Source organism: Triturus cristatus, chromosome 8 (genome assembly GCF_964204655.1).
Source record: "Triturus cristatus chromosome 8, aTriCri1.1, whole genome shotgun sequence".
Classification (NCBI taxonomy): Eukaryota; Metazoa; Chordata; class Amphibia; order Caudata; family Salamandridae; genus Triturus; species Triturus cristatus.
This window is the reverse complement of record NC_140591.1, coordinates 1,615,993,048-1,616,010,455: the sequence shown is the minus strand read 5'-3', so window position 1 is coordinate 1,616,010,455 and position 17,408 is coordinate 1,615,993,048.

Sequence of the window (17,408 nt, the reverse complement as noted above, 5' to 3'; positions counted from 1 at the left end):
TAACTACAAGGATCAGGTCAATGCTCATCAGTGTTTTTTACACTAAGAATAATTAGGAAATTCTGTCCCTTCATCTCCTCTGACCTCTACACAATAGTGGTCACTAGTCTAGTCTTAGCCAAATTGGATTATGGGAATGCCCTATTTATGGGCATCCAGAAAAAAAACCTCCACAAACTTCCGATATTACAGAATGCCCCACCCCGGCTCCTGTTAGGCATACCAAAATATCAGTTTGTTTTGCAGGCCTTGATTAAACTACATTGGCTTCCAGTGGCAAAGAGAATTGCATTTAAGGCTCTTTGTATAGATGTCAAGGTACTACACAGCATTGGTTCAGACTATGTACAAAAGAGATTTGTCTGGTACACTCCTCCCAAGAAACTCAGATTACCATAAGTCAAGCACTTAGTACTGCCTAAGGTTAAGCGGGCATCATGGGGAGTTTTGTTTTGGGGACTGCAAAAATATGGAACTCACTCCCCATTCATTTTTAAAAAACCTGCCCAGGCCTCTTGTGCTTCGGAAAGTCTCTGAAGATTTGGCTCTTTAGTCAGTAGAGCAGCATTTTCTTTCATTGTCTTTTTTCTCTCATGAAAGCAGCAGCACCAAGATGCCCCAGGGTATTTGAGCACTATATACAATTATAAATCAGATCAAATCAAACCATGTTTATGGAAGTGAGCACAAGCACTTTAGCACTGGTTAGCAGTGGTAAAATGCACAGAGTCTAAGGCCAACAAAAGCAAAAATCCAGCAAATAATTGGAGGCAAGTAGGCAAATGGTTTAGGGAAAGCAGCCAGGTCTAACACCCAATTGAGTGTTCCAACTAGTCCACATTTATAGCCCTTCATCATTCTAGCGCCCCCTACGTTACATTGTCCAATTTCATATATAGAATGCATTAAATGACAAATGGAGCAGAATATGAGGCGCCACCCATGTACGTATGGGTGCATTGTGTCTATGCACCTTTGGTGACAAAGTCACTTGATCCTGGAAAACTGTAGTTATAGCTGCAATAACATCAGCTTGTCACGTGAGTGAGCTGCAGGTACTCTATGGTCAGCCACCTTTTTCTACATTTTCACAAACTAATTGGTGTCGAGAACTCGAGCTTCATTTTTACCAAACGTAGTAACCACTTTCCACATTGGGCAGGCTATCACACTTGCATGCCTAATCTCTAGAAAGAGGAGGAGAGACTGCATTGATTGGATCCCAAAAGAATCCAGTTTTTACACTGATTGTACCAGAGACCACCCTGCAGACGATCATCTCTTTGTGGGTTTCTCGGAGCAAATACAGACAAGAACCATCTCTAGGTGAATAGTCTCCTGCGGTATAATCTGCCACACAGCTAGTGAGTTCTGCGTCAGAGGGCACAGGCAAGCCTGTGAAAAACTGTCAGCACGCATGGGTGGCACTTAAAGGTAGCTCCATTTGTCATTTCCAGAATGGAACTAATTCGGTGCAGAGCCTCATTGCATCACCTACCGGGAAGCAGAAGTACTTCTTTCGAGTTTTGGAGATCCAGTGTGACGCCTGGGGAATATTCACAAGGTAAGGAATTTGTGGTTAGAAATATCCATCAGAATCCCCCATTTAATAATATCCCAAATCTCACTACTTTTTGCTGTTCTTTCTTTCATACCGCCAGGTTGGTGAGGGGAAGCTATACTATTTCTCTCCTCCTGGATTCTCTCTCACTCTTTTCCTGTCTTTGCCACTTTCAAGTTTCACTCTTGTTTTATTCAACTCTTTAGTATTTCATTTGTAATTGTCTACTGACCTGGGCCAGGTTTTCCATCCTCCTAAGATGACCTTGTCACTCTGCAAACCCACTAACCACCAATGTTCCTCTCTTCTCCTTAAGAAATTTAACCTTAATTTCCTTTCTTCCCACACATGTATCTCTTTTCTTAATTTGTAACATTTCTCCTAACTCCCTTCTACTTCCATTCCTTTACTGCTTATATTGAACACTTGTGCTTCCAGTCTCACCTCTTCCATTACCTCTCTCTCATCACTCTCTTACTTCCTTTTTGTTTACCTCCCCCCCTAACCTCTCAATGTTACATTTTGCTTGGTGATTCCGGCGTCTCCGGCCCTATCCACTGCCTCTCTTCTGCTCCATCTTGAAATGACTATGCTGCCCATTCCTTCTCTTGCACTATTCTCCTGCCTTGGCTAACTCCTTGCCTCTGTGCTTTCTTACAAAGTAGAAGTGGTCCAAACCGTGCACGCCTAATGACTTTCCACCTTCTTTATGACAAATAATCTCACTAACGACTCCAGTTGCCTTATTTCTCCACACTCTCAGTGCTTCTTTTCCTTTATCAATCGTGTTGCGGCTCCTTTCTTTTGGCCTCGAACTTTACTAACTACTTCACTTCTAAAAATTAATCCCTTACCATATTTCTTTCCTCCTGCCTGTGTCCTTCAGGGCAACCTATATCTGAATCTCTTCTTTCTCCACTTTTTTCTCAGCCGGGGCAAACCTACTGCAGTCCCCTCTGACCCTGCCCCAGCCTCTTTTATTCCCGAGCTCTAACCTCTCCTCCCTTTTTGTTCTGCATGTGTAATCCTTAACTCACATCCGTGTGCTTCCTTCTTTCCTTTATATATGGGGTCACACTAGAAATGGGTGAGCCAACAAGTTAACAGTAGATTCAAACCTTGTAAATATTTGACATGTCAACCATGCAACAAAAATCAGGTTAGAATATAATTAGGTGTCTTGACAATTCAAAATAGCGTATTTCTTTAACACACTAAAGCGTTTCACCTTAGTACCTCAGAATATTTGAGAAGTATTTATTAAAAGGGAGTTTTTAAACATGAACTGAGAAACACTCCCGCCCGCTCCCCGATGACAATGTTAGTCGTGAACTAAAAGGCAAAACAGAGGTAATATGTACTCTACATGCGGCCTAGATTCTTATTATAGATTGAGCAACATTACAAGCTAGTATAAAAAATAAAAAAAGAGAGGTTTTTCTACAGCACACATCCTGAACTCACATATTTAAAGGTGCTCTCTTATGTTATAATGAACTAAAAAAGGCTTGATGAAATAAAGTATTTGCCTAGAGTCAAACAATTTAGTCAAGCAGAGAAGCTGGGATTGATCCCAGATTTTCCAGTTTCACACAGTGCAATTTAGGCACTACATGAGTATCTTGTTAGGACATCAATAGTTAATGCTTTGTTCGTAATTCTTGGAGGATGAGATTATAATGTGTGACAGGCAGCATTCACATTTTATTTTTTACAATTTCATATAGCTCAAACCTTGCACAAACACATAGGAACACTCTACAACAGGCACACAAACAGTGTTGCACTTTTTTTCAGTGAACGGAGTAGACTCACATGTTCCTTAGCCGAGACAGGGATACGAACCTGGTTCTCCATGGTGCATGGTCGGCAGCTATAGCCACAAGGCCACATCTCCTCCGATAAAAGCTCGGCTACTTTTGGGCTCAAGGCTCCAAGGGAACTTCAAGCTGGACGAGGGCCTGACATCAGGCTCAAGCTTTAAGTTGCTCACCCACCTCTATCTCAAACTTGCACTTCTCAAAAAAACACAAAAGGTGGAGTGTGCAGACGATCAAGCCACCAGATGGCAATACTTGGGAAAACAAGGACACAAAAGAAGCAGGTGATGTTTATTCACGTTAAACCCTTCTAACAGATTACCAATAACAGCTTGTTACATTGTTTATAACATTCCAATTCCATTTCAACACCAATGCGATGGGAGCCACGCACACAAAAGAAAAGAAGGAGAAGGCGCGTGAAGGCGATAAGGGGAATACAACATTTTCCAGCTATCCCAACAAGAATTTTAGATTCTATTAAGGACACGGAGACGAGGATTATGCTTCCCAATTTCTTTACTACTCAAACAGCAGCCAATGAAAACACAGTAAATATGTAAAAACACTACATATTCCACGAGGCTTTGAACCACGCTTCCTTTATCAACCAATCAAACATGTCCTGAATACACAAAATAGCGAGGCACCATCTGGACTGCCTCTTTCTTTGCAATAAGCATTCTCAAGAGTCCAGTAAACAGAAAAGCAACAGTTCTGACTCTCAACGGAGAGCAACTCCAAAACGTGTCTCGGATGAGACAACTATCCACCAGGGACGCCAGCTTCCTTGTCACGAGGAAAAGCAGATTCAACTTGGTTTGGAATCCTTTCCTGAAAGTAGAAACCAGTTTGAAAACGCGGAAGCACCAATATGGTATCAGGGTAGGGCAAAAAACAACATTCATCTTATGCATCATAAAACATGAAAATCTTACCTTTCCCAAAGGGTGGGATAATCCTCGCCTCCGTGTCCTTAACAGAATCTAAAATTCTTGTTGCGATAGCTGGAAACTTTTGTATTCTATGGCAGGACCGGAGACTCAGATTATGCTGGTTCAAAGCTGACCAACAACAACAGAAGAAACATGAGCAATAGGTTTATAATACAATATTTTACACATTGAGTCCGAAGACCAATCTGCAACTTTTAAAATGTCTTCTAAACGAAAAAACCCATAATAAAAGCCTTGAAGGCCATAGCGCCTCTGGTGGAATGCGCACCATACACAGAAATATCAATACCAGCTTCAGCCATCTCCCACCTAACCCAGCGTGCCAAAGTAGCCGCTGAGTCCGGGCGAAAAGGTTTCTGGATTGCCAAGAGTAACTGACCCATCGGGTCCGATCTGTGAGCTAAAGTAAGTTCTTCATACATTTTTAAGCATTTCAAAACACATAATTTCTCATTATGAGAGAAAGCAGGATACTCAACCGAACGAGACATTGTTTTAGTTCTTCTACAGATGATGAAAGAAACACCTTGGGGAGAGAAAACCCTTCCTGCCAAATCTAAAGCATGAACATCAGACACTCTACGACAGGAAATAAGACAAAACAACATAGTGAATTTTGCAGATAATTGCTTTAAGGATAAGTCTGTATTGTTCAGCCATGATTCTAACAAAGAAAGAACCTTTGATACATCCCATAACGTAGTGTATCTGGGTCGTGGCAGACGAGCAACTCTGATGCCTTTCAACAACTTACACACCAGCGGGTGCATTCCCACTGGTTTTCCATCAATGTGATTATGTCCAGCCGATAAGGCCGACCTGAAATTATTTACTGACCTATAAGACAGACTTGATTCAGCAAATTCATACAAAAAATTTCAAATCAGATCCCACGGGATCCACCGGACGTTAATGGCACCAACCCATCCATCGCTTCCAGGATGCAGAATATCGCTTGTGGGTGGATGGAGCCCAAGCCTGTTGTATAAACTCGGCAGCCGCCGATGAAAGGCCCTCAATTCGTTCATGTCTCTGGAGAGCATCCAAACCATGAGGAATAACTGATTCTGGAGGACCAGAGGATGTGGGGAGCCCACTGGGTCCTGGAGCAGCATCGGGAACATAGGCAGTTGGAGCGGCAGGTCCACTGACAACTCCAACCACAATTGTGTCTTCCATAACAGTGTGACTAATACTAATGACGTTGCATGTCGCCAGACCTGAGCTGCTACTCTCGGAATCAACGCGAAGGGGGGAAAGGCATAATTCCTCTGGGAACCCTAGTGATGGAGAAATGCATCAGTTCCAAACGCCATTGGATCCGGTCTCCAGCTGTAGAAGTGGGGAAATTGAGTATTGAAGCGACATGCAAAGAGGTCTATCAGGGAAGGGCCTCGAATACCCATGATCTCTAGAAACACAGAAGGATGGAGTCTCCAGTCACTGAAGTCCCTGAGAAACCTGGAGTTCCAATCCGCCACCTGATTGCTCTTGCCAGGAATGTATTCTGCCACAATCCTGATCATCTGTGCCAGGCAAAAGTGCCCAAACTCCCTTGCAATATTGGCCAAAAGTCGAGATTTCGTTCCTCCTAGACGATTTATGTAGCGTACTGCCGACACATTGTCTATCCGCAGGAGGATGCAACAATTGCTCTTCAATGGGGAGATCGATCTGATGGCAAACAATCCGGCTAACAACTCTAGACAGTTGATGTGTAATTTTAACTCTTCTGCGGACCACCGACCGCCAGTGGCATAATCTCCGCTTCTTGTGCCCCATCGACTGGCATCCAACTCGATAATTACATCGTGAGAGGCTCCGAAAATGGCCTTGCCATTCCAGGACTCCATGTGAGTGAGCCACCATTGCAGCTCCTCTTGCGCGTCTTAAGACAGAGTGAACAGATGGTGGTACGAGAACCTTTTCTGTAGATAATGGATCTTGAGGCGTTGCAGCGCCCTGTAATGGAGAGGTCCTGGGTAGATAACCTGAATCGAGGACGCAAGGAGACCCACAATCCTCACCAGGGACATCAGAGACCATCTGCTTCGAGAGAGTCATTCGCATCTCCCTCTTTATAGATTTGATCTTGGGCGCCGGGAGGAGCAACTGGGCATTCACCGAGTTGATTTGAAAACCTAGGAAGTCTACTTGTTGGGACAGGATAATCATGCATTTTTTGGTGTTGATCACAAAACCCAACTCTTGTAACAGAGATCGTCCATTGTAAGTGAGTGCACAAAAGTGTGGGGTCCTGTGCTAGGAGAGGCATGTTGTCGAGATCAACGATCATGCGGACGCCCATTTCTCGAAGATGAGTGGTCACTGGCTTCAGCAGTTTAGTAAAAACCCACGGTGCGGAGAACAGGCCGAAAGGAAGGGATAGATAACGGAACCATTGCTCTTTCCACTGAAATTGGAGATATATCTGATGGTAGGAGCAAATGGGGACTGTTAAGTAAGCGTCCTTTAGGTCCAAGCGGACCATCCAATCCTTTTCTAGCAATAAATGACTTAAAATATGGATTCCTTCCATTTTGAAATGTCTGTAGACAACAAAAGCATTGAACTCCCTGAGATTCAGCACTAATCTCTGTCCTCCTCCCTTCTTGTGCACCAAGACGACGTTGCTGCAAAAACCTTCGGGTATGAAGGTTCCCACAGCAATAGCCTGCTTGACCAAAACCTCCTAAAGTTCTGAGTCTATAAAAGATTGTTCTTGTAGGGAAAAATGGAGAGGAGTAGGGGGAAGTGCTTGAAAAGGAACATCGACTAACTCTATTTGATACCCCTGAACAGTGTGAATGATCCACGAATCTGAGGTGATTTTTGTCCAATTGTATAGAAAATGCATTAGTCTGCCCCCCCAGAGAAATCATCGGAAGGAGAGGTGGAATTACCTGAGGACTGGGCATCGTTGTTCCTGTAGCCTCTGTTGATGCATCTGCTGTACTGGTCCCAGAAACCCCTGGATCTGGTGGGGTAAAATCAGGCCTGGATCCTGGGTGTATCCCCTACGTCTAGGTGCAAAGCCACGCTGGGGACTTTGGTGACTATAACGGACGGCCGAACGACCCCTGCCACGACCGTCCCTGCCAGAGAGGGGATGGAAAGCCCTCTTGAGAGAAGATTGCGACTTATCAAGAGAAGTGAACGTATTAACAAATTTCGCAATGTCCTTAACAAATTGTTCTCCAAAAAGCTGTCCTTTAGCCAGGGGGCCTGGTTCAGCAAAGGCTAATTCCACTAATTGAGGGTCAATTTGCAGGAGGACTGGCTTGCGTCTCTCTGAGGAGAGGGCACAGTTTGCATTTCCGAGAAGACAGATCGCCCTTTGAGTCCAGTCTGCAAGGACCTCTGGGTGGATTGCAGCCCCAGTCTCTTGCGCCTGAATCGCGAGCGCCAAAATTTTAGCCAAAGGCCTGAGTCATCCAAAAGCTTATCTTGACAAGCCCGATCTATGCCTTGTTTAGGGTCTTTTTTATACTTTTTCAAAAAGGTCTGCATGGAAGTATCCATATTGGGTATATTCGCATGGTCTGGTTGCGGGCATTCAGATCTTAAGCGGGCCCGGACCTCCTTAACAAAGCTCTTGCGTAAATTAGCTTGCATATACTCCCACCACTGCTGGGGCGGAAGTCCAATCAGAAGAGCGGGGATGGACAATGCAGGAGGGGTCAAAGGTGAACGGGGAAGGTTGAACGGGCGAAAGGGAGTGTTTGCGCTTCTTGGCGCGTTTGCGTGGGCAGGATTCGTGAGAGGAATTAGTATCGGTATCCATGTCAGTCAGGGATGGGGGCTGAGGGGGTAGGAACCGGGGAAGGAGTCACCGGATGTGTGTCATAGTCATGCTCTTTAGCGGTTCGAAGCTTTGAATAAATCTGCACGTGGGGCCAAGGAAGGCCCGGGGGTTCGGTAGTGGGGTGGAATATGCGAGGGATTAGGAGTGCCTACAGGAGGGGTAGGAGTGGTACCTACTAATTGGTCCAGACAGAGATATGGGCAACAAGGCGGAGGAAAGGGCCTTATCCAGCTTCTTATCTAAAGTCTTTTCAATGAGAGGCTCAACATTGTCATCATAATAGAAATCTTCGTCCTCTGCAGGACCATATGCAGCAAGTTCCTCCTCATAGTCCGACATCATGAGAAGTAATATATGTAAATATATTGATCTCTGAGCCCCCAGATCGAAGCAAAACTTTACTACCCCAACTCTCGAATAAGAAAGGGCGTCGAAAGGGAGCAAAAGCTGGAGCAGTGTGGCCAGAAGGTGCCAAAAACAGCTTCTGCAATATAGGTCTAGTGGAGGGTAATTAGCCCTGCCTGCCTATTTAGCAGAGGTCTCCAAAAATTGGTATTTCTTATTTCAGGCTAATAAGGGGTTAAAAAATATTCCAAACGCTACACAGCAGGAAGAATATCCTTATCTGAGGCCCCGGTACCAGCTCGAGAGACACTGCAAGATGCTTTCCCCTGTTTTCCTAGCCAGGGGAGGGCATCTTCCAGCGTGTTGTTTGGAGGCCAGCTACGCGCGTGAATGCTCCCGAGACGCATGCAGGCAGTCCGGCATGAATCTCGCTCCCAGAAGGGGGCCGACTTAGCCCGGAGCGCGAGACGCGCGCAACAGACTGGCTAGTAACTCGCAGGCTCGAGGTTGCAATAAAACTAATTAAAGGGAAAAAATGCTAAACTGAAAGGACGGGCATACAAAGAACAGCTCAACACGCACTGACAGAAGAAACCACAGTAATTGAAACGTGCAGCGATCGCAGTGCGAGCGCGACAGTGCTAATGCAAATGTGAAGGGAGTAACATCACAGCAATAACAAACATATGTCAACAGTTAATAAGCTCAATATAAACCAACAAAAGTCAATAGTTTACACCATGTAGTGAATGAGAATAAAGAGGCACTTATCTTGACTGCAGAGCAGCAAAGAAAGAGGCAGTCAAGATGGTGCCTCGCTATTTTGTGTATTCAGGACATGTTTGATTGGTTGACAAAGGAGGCTTTGTTCAAAGCCTCATGGGATATGTAGTGTTTTTACATATTTACTGTGTTTTCATTGGCTGCTGTTTTAGTAAAGAGATTGAGAAGCATAATCTGAGCCTCCGGTCCTGCCATAGAATCTAGACAACAATAAAGAATAACTCAGACAATAAATAACGCAGCATATTATATCTTCTCCCTCTACCAGGGAATGAATTCACATAATCCTTGAATCAACCTGGGGAGAGGGTCAACATTCCTTCTGGTATGAACCTCATCTGCAAGAACAGTTCCCTCGTTAAGTGAAGTAATACTTGCAGAACACCCAGCATTATTTTCTGCCCATCACTTCACCATTTACATCATGCATAGGACCATCCAGGGCATCAGTGAGACTATTGGAGCCTGACACAGACCTCTTGGACGGGTCGGTTAGCTTCATCACAATCACATTTGAACAATTGTCTATTAGGATTTCTGTACCTCTCTGCTTATCCACCGCGTAGGCCCATTGAACCTGCTCATGTCCAGTCTACTCGTAGGGTTTCTTATCCTTAACGATCACCAGTCTGCACAAACATTCTCTTGGCATAATTTGTGGCATAATTGCTGCACATAGCGCATTGCATTCAGGAACCTACTTCCTGGATCTGGACTTCACCCTCTGCCAGAACCTTACTTTCCATACAACTGACCAATATAAATGCAGCTGGGTTATGGCTTATCTACGCATTAGCAATTCATATGCAGTTTTGCCACTGGTTACTTGTCGTCAGAGCTGCATCAATTTGAAGACGAGTTCTTAATGCTATCTGGATAGTCTCTTTTACTAAATGATTGGCCCACTCAACTTGCCCTTTTCTTTGGGCATGGTATAGTGAGGATGTCATGTTGTATCCCATTCATTTTAAGCTATTTACCTATTCTTGTTAAACAGCTGTACCCCATTGTCACTAATTGCTGGGGAAACCCTTCGTGACAGAATATCTCTTCTAAGAAAGTTATCACCTCCACAGTGGTGGGTCGCAGCGCAACGAGACCTCAATCCATTTACAGAAATAATCCATTAACGCAATTGCGCGACACATGGCGAAGGCATTTATAAATCTTATGTAGTCAATTACGACCTTAATCCAGGAGCCTTCAGGTAATTCAAAAGAAGGCGTGGGGCATTTACATACAGTAAGGGCTTTGTCAGCATTGCTGCCAAGTAGAACATCTGCTCGCATGAATGTCTGTCTCGGTCCATTGAGGGCCACCAGTACACTACTCTGAGTTTTTTTGTCCAGCCTTACCTACATGAAACACATGGGCTAAAGTTATTATGCGCCCTTTCAATCAAATTTGTGTTACTAGGGTATCACCATGTAGCATGACTTAATCTTTTATTAGGGGTTCCTCTTTTATTTCCCAGTATGGTTGAATACTTTCAACCTCTCTCAATATATTATAAAAATAAAATCTGGACCTCATCACCCTTTTTTGTTACGGGTCCACTGGAGTCATCACATTCAAACAACATGCTACCAATAGATCTCCTTCCTCTTCCAAATCACCCCTATCTTGCTCATCACAAGGGGTACGCAACAACTAGTCAGCTGAAACATTAATTCTGCCAGAAATGTGTTCCATTGTGTATCGATACACCAATTTAGCAATCCTGGGCGATATTTTGCCTGAAGTGCCACAGTCCAGGATAACTACATGGGGCTTGTGATCAGTTCGAATTACAAATTCTTTTCCCCATAGAAAACTTTTTAACCACCCAGACATAGGCTAATAATTTGCACTCAATTACTGAATATTTACTTTCTGCCCCTCTTAGTTTGTGTGAAGCAAACACAATGGTGCTTTCAATTTCAGCAGTTTTGGTTGAGCACAGTTCCTAATCCAATCTGGCTTGCATCAGTAGTGACAATGCATCGTAATCTTTCATTGAAAGATTGTAGGGATGGTACTAACACCAACTTTTTTTTAAATCTCATGCATGCTGGTTTCACACTCGTCATTCCATACAAAGCCTGTGCGTTTCTTTACCAACTTGGGCATAGGTTAAACCTTGACAGGGTATTTGTTTTATAAACTTTCAATAGAACTCACACATACCTAGAGAAGATGACAAGCCCTCTTTGTTGGTGATTTAGAAATTGCCAAACTTACAGATGGTTTCGGTCTACAGTATTTTCTTCAATTAATGCCCTTAATATTCTAAATGTTTCTTAAAAAAAACATTTGCCCACTTTCTAAGATTCTTAGTAAAAGTTGCTCCAAGAATGAAACATGTTAATCAGTTGTCTTACTGTAAATTAACAAGCATTGGCAAAGTCTATGCAAAAATTATTGGATTTGCTAAGGGCTTTTAGCCATGTTGTACAGCAGAGTGGGTGTGCCAAATGTCTAAAAATAAAGTTAGAAAAAAGTGCTATCACGCGGCCAACGCTTTTTGTCTAACTTCACGTTTAGCCATGCCCGACTGCATAGCTTTCGCATAGGTGAGCCCTATTGGCTGTGCCTCTGCTTGGTATAAATATGTATATGATCTGAATAAAACAAAAAAAAGAAATTACAACATCGAAGATCAATAATGTTCAGAAATGTTAGGTTATAAAGAACTTCTAAAGCGCACGTTCACTGAAAGGTTTCATGGCGCTGCGAGCACTAGCAGCAGAGCGAAGAAGCAGTTAATCGTGGGCTAGTCTGAAATGCCATGTTTTTAGCAGGGTTCTGAAATGTTCGTAGGAGGTAGCGCTCTTATGTTCTTCAGGAGAGAGTTCCAAACACAGCAAACCTGGTTCCCACCAGTTTCTTCCTATTGAGTTTGGATACCTCTAAGAGATTAAGGTGTGCTGATCTGAGATTACACCTGGGGATGTAATTCCGGTTTCTGGAGGACACAAAGGAGGGTTTTTACCATGGGAGTTTTTAAAAATCGTACATCCTATGTTAACCTGGATTCTTTGTGCAACTGGAAGCAAGCGAGTGCAGTTTCTTTAGCAAAGGATTAGTGTGGCAGTATCTAGGTTGTTGGTAGACCAATCTGGCCGCTCTGTTTTGAACAAGCTGCTGTCTTTGGCTCACACCTTAGAGAGACCTAGGTAAAGAGCACTGGTGTAATCAATATGGGACATCACAAGTGAGATCACAATTTGAATGATAGCCTCAACAAAGAAGAATTTCCTGATTTTAAAAATGTTAATGTAACAATTTTGTGTTTAGTGTCATGGAACCTAAAATGCCATATACATGTTTACAACATGATTGGTAATAAATTCATTTTATATACATATTTATAACAAGCTGCAGCATTTTGTCCTTATATTTTTCAAAGCCGAACTCAACGCAATGTTGTGGTATCCAATCAACGCATGCCTTTGGAACTTCGACAGAAACCATCTATATTTAAAATAAACAAAAGCACATCACAGATGTTATACAATCAGAATCAGGAAGTACAAGACAACGAGCAAGAAAGTGGGGAAAAGCACGCTGGGTCCTCCCCTGTCTCAAGGGCTGTGGAGGCACCAGTTTCCAATCAGCACATGGAATGCTACGGCAATTAGTTGATCCAAGTTGGGTAGCTATTCAGCGATGATCAGAGTTATGCAGAAATAATTACTGGGCTTGTCGGCTTCACATCTTAATCCACAATACTTTTTAGAGATCTATATATATTGTCAGACAGAGCTGTTAGAATGCCATGTCAGGGCAAGGAGGGCTCGCGCACCTGTAAGGTTTGGGTGATATTATGAAGAAAAGATCTCCCTCTGCAACACTATCAGACGGTATAGAACAGTGGGTTAATGCGCTTGCCACAAGTATCATGTTAATTTACACTAAGCCGGTATGTAGAGCCCCATAAAATAAATACAAAGAGAAGAGCAGCTCTTTCTAAAAACAAACACGTGTCAGCACAAAAAATAACTGAGTAGGAGGGAGGACGGTATCACGCACCAGAGAGGGAGGAAGAAAAACAAGTCACTTATCTTTCCGCGCCTAAAAAAATTAATCAGTCATCCACATGTTAAATGATTTGCTATTTAAGGGTTATTACAGCCTCGTAAATGGAGCATAGGAGGGGTACCAGTAGGCTCCATGCAGAGACTAATTAGCATTCCTCTTTCCTATAAAACGTTCTCACTTTGAAGTCAGCTGAACCCTCAAGAAGACACAGCTTGACATTTGACCATTGTCTTTGAATGCATTGCAAATGTGACGAGATAAGAACAAGATTTATAGGCCTGTTTAATCACCCTGCACTGGAAATCAGGAGCTGGTCCCAGCTTTACGAGATGGAGAGCGGCCTTCACCAAATGGGCGGATAGTGAGGGTACACTTCGGCTGCAGCTAGCGCTGCGGGGAAACGATGAAAAGGCGCTGGCCATGGCACATGCATGGGAAGCACTAGTGGTTGAACTCCGAGGGTGGGGAGCAGATGTGGAGGAGGGCACTGAAGCACAGGAGCAGCCTGTAGAAGCGTAATCGTAGAGAGGTACTCGATAGACCACGCGGGAGGGCGGGAGGGCTTTCCTTCTCCTTACTGCTCTGAGCCGGACTATGGGGGTGGGGAGTGGCCTGCAGCCACTAACACGGCTACTTCAAAAGAGAGACTTCTCCTGGTACCTGGTGTTATGGCACACTGACATGTGGGTGGGGGGAGGGTGTAATTGCATATGGGAGTGCTGGGGGACAGTGACTTACTAGCTGGAAGTGGTTTAGACTGTATTATGCACTGGTTCCTACATGCTGGATATGACCAGGGGTGTGATGATGTTTGATGATGGCAATTGTAATCGGGTAAAGCAATAAAAATTGTTTTTGCAAAAAAAAAAAAGATTTATAGGCCTGTTTACAGAAAGGCAGCTCTCGGAAAAATACTGGTAAGTAAGCTTATGGCATGGGCGGGAGAATGTGAAATTTAGAGTCTAAGTCAGCAAATGAATTCAAGAAAACCAGTGTTACAAAAGCCAATGGCAAGCAATGGGCAGAACACATTCACAAGATCCACTTTTTGAAACTCCCCAAAATGTCTTTTGCATACCACGCAGCTGCACCATCTGGTAGGCTGCGACCTAACAATCACCATGGAAAGCTCTTCCACCATAGATTCCTTCCAAAATCTGATTCATAAAAAACTGCAGATGCTGAGCAAAGTCCAAATAGTAATCTGCAAAACTTTTTTTTTTTATCTTCATGTACTGTATTTGGTTGTAAAGCACCCTGAAGTGAAGGGTTGTGAACATTTTGGCTTGGTCCAATATCATCACCATTTCCTTTATTAGTGCTTGGCAGTCTGCCACTGTCTTGTGATTGAGTTGGTGAAGATCAATGCACATTCTGAGCATTCGCATTCAGCAACACTGACAGGTTTAATCACATCATTATCACACAACTCCTTGAGTATGGTTTTTAGTTCAGTGTGCACTGAAAGTATTACATTTCTTACACATTGCTTTACTGGATAGGTACTAGGTTTCAGGATAATTTGAGTTAAAGTCTTTAGACATCCAGGTTTTTCACTGAATACTTCTTTGTATCGTTCTCATAGATTTCTTGGATATTGAAGACATAGGGTGTTTGCAAGAATTTATCATAATTTTAAGTTTCTGTCCTAAACACCCTAGGATGCTGCACTGTAAGTTAAAACAAATTGTCACACATTTGTTTCCTTGAATGCCAGCTTTGCATGAAACACTCCCACTGGCTAAATGTTGTATCCGCTTTGGCACCTTGAATAATTCTGCTGGTCTCAAGAGGTGCCTTGTTACTGAGGTTCTTGCACATGAAATAGGAAATTATGGTGATTTTGGACCCAGTATCAACAAGGCTTCCACATCATTTCCATTCACGTGCAAACAGTATCTGGGTGTTTTTTCAAATCATCTTCTTTACTTGCTTATAGCAATAAGTAATACTAGGTTTTCCATCAAATAATTTTAGTACTGTTCTTTGACTCCATACATACATACATACACTTGTCGGGGGTGCATACTTTGCAAAAATGGCCTCTTTTACTGTATCCTTTCCCTACTTTGTTCAGAGCAAGGCAATTTTTGCTAGGAGCCTCATGGAAGGTAGACTCACAACCATAACACGCAGTCTTATGTTTTCTTAACGTTTGTATTCTTTGTTTGAAATGTTCTTTGTGACTTCTTTGCAGATGAAGTGGACTCAGAGTGAGGAGTATCATCTTTCTGTAATATATTTCACTCCATTTGTTGACACTTTAATGGTTTTTGTAGTTGCCAGCACTTTGCCCAAGCTTAGGTTTTTATGGCATAAACGTTTTTTTTCCAGTCCTTTTGCCTAAGTGGTGCACGCTACTTTTTGGTCACAAATCCTGCATTCACCGTCAGCAAGTCAGTGTAATACCCGAACAGGAAGGAACCATGCAAGGTTTATTATCTTAAAGCAATCCTAACAGAATGCAAGTATTGGCTCCTTTCATCATTTACAGCGTTCTAATTTCATTTCAACTACTGTGCGAAGGGAGCCACATACACACAAGGAAAGCACAAACAGCGGGAAGGAGAAAAGGGGCATTGAGACAAGAATAAAGTACCTAACAGACAATAAGTAACATCTCAGCATATAAAGCACTCTATGTGAGCTCTGTGCTGGGTCTCTGCTCTGCCACTCCTCCTCCCCATTATTGGAGAGTCGTCAGAGGATGCAGAGAAGGCAATAAGCAGAGACTCTGTAGAGAGCACGTCTTGATGGACTGATGTGGCAACCATCTCAGAGGCTTCCACGTGACCACCACTAGGCATATGTCGCTGCGCTGCAGCACATGACAACAGTGCTGGCATCCATAGACCTGCCCTCTATCGTGAGGGGGAGGGGGGGTTGTTCAAGAGCATAGTAAGACAACAGACGACGCAGAAAGCAGGGCTGCTGCAGTGATCACAGTTTAATCGGTGCCTGGGGGGCCAACAGAGAGAGAAGGAGTTGCTTATAATCCCTAAGGCTGGCAGGGCCCAGGACCCAAGACATCAGGTTTGGCCCCTGGATATCTTCACAGAGAGTTAGGTTAACTGTGGTACCTGGAGATTCCTGTGCAGCACGATTGGGATGAGCTGAACCGGTGGATCTAAAGGCCACTTTTCAAGCAGTACGCTCACCGGAGGCAACAGAAACACAATATGGCAAGAAGGAGAAAAGGAAAGAAGAGGTACTTTCTCCACATACGGCGAAATCTACCAAACAACCAAAGGAAGCGCCTGCCAGATGCTTCAGAAGAGAGTGAGTAGCCACTAGTGGAAAGAACTTTTTGTTAGGTTCATAAGAGGAATGAGGACCAATTTACATGAGGAATCTGGTAAGACAAGGCAAGCTGTTGCCAGCAATGAACAAAAACTAGAAACCACAACTGGTAGTGCTGAGGATTGAGAAAGTAGTAAAAGAGGTGTGATCGTTTGTGCGTAACTGCAGGATCACGCCACTTGAGACTACTGACTGTCTGATGAGTTGGGAGTCTTTCTGGAGGTAGACAGTGGAATCCTTGGTAAAAATGGAGGACATACAAGGGATGATCATCAATGTGAGGAAGGGCACACACCTTGGACTACTTTAGATTCCAATGGTGGTCCCGCAGGGCGATCTCCCAGAGCTACTGGGCTTGCGGGAGAAAAAGGCGTGCAAGGTTCCGCTATGCGCCTATACACTCTCTACAGAGCAGAAACATCTGGAAGCAAATCAGGAAGTACTGTGATGGTGGGAGAGTCACCTACTGCCTTTTCTGGACCTGAATTCAACCACAGCTAGGTAAAAGAGCTACTGAGTATAAATCAAGAATTGGCACTGAAAGGGTGTCACGGCTCAGTTGGATATTCAGCGCACATTAATAGAGCATAGGGGGAAAATTCCTATTTTCACATGATGAGAGGGCGGTTCATTGAGGTTGTGTCCATAGGGATTACAGCAGGAAACGAGAGAGCGAAGTGCTTCCTTACCGTGCAGTGCTGGCGGGCCTGGAGAACTGTCTCTGGGATGAGGGGGTTACATGAATTGGGTTTTGCTGTGGCATATTTTGGGTTATTTCTCTGCCAAGTTTCTTTTAAGCCACTGTGGGGGTAGTTTTG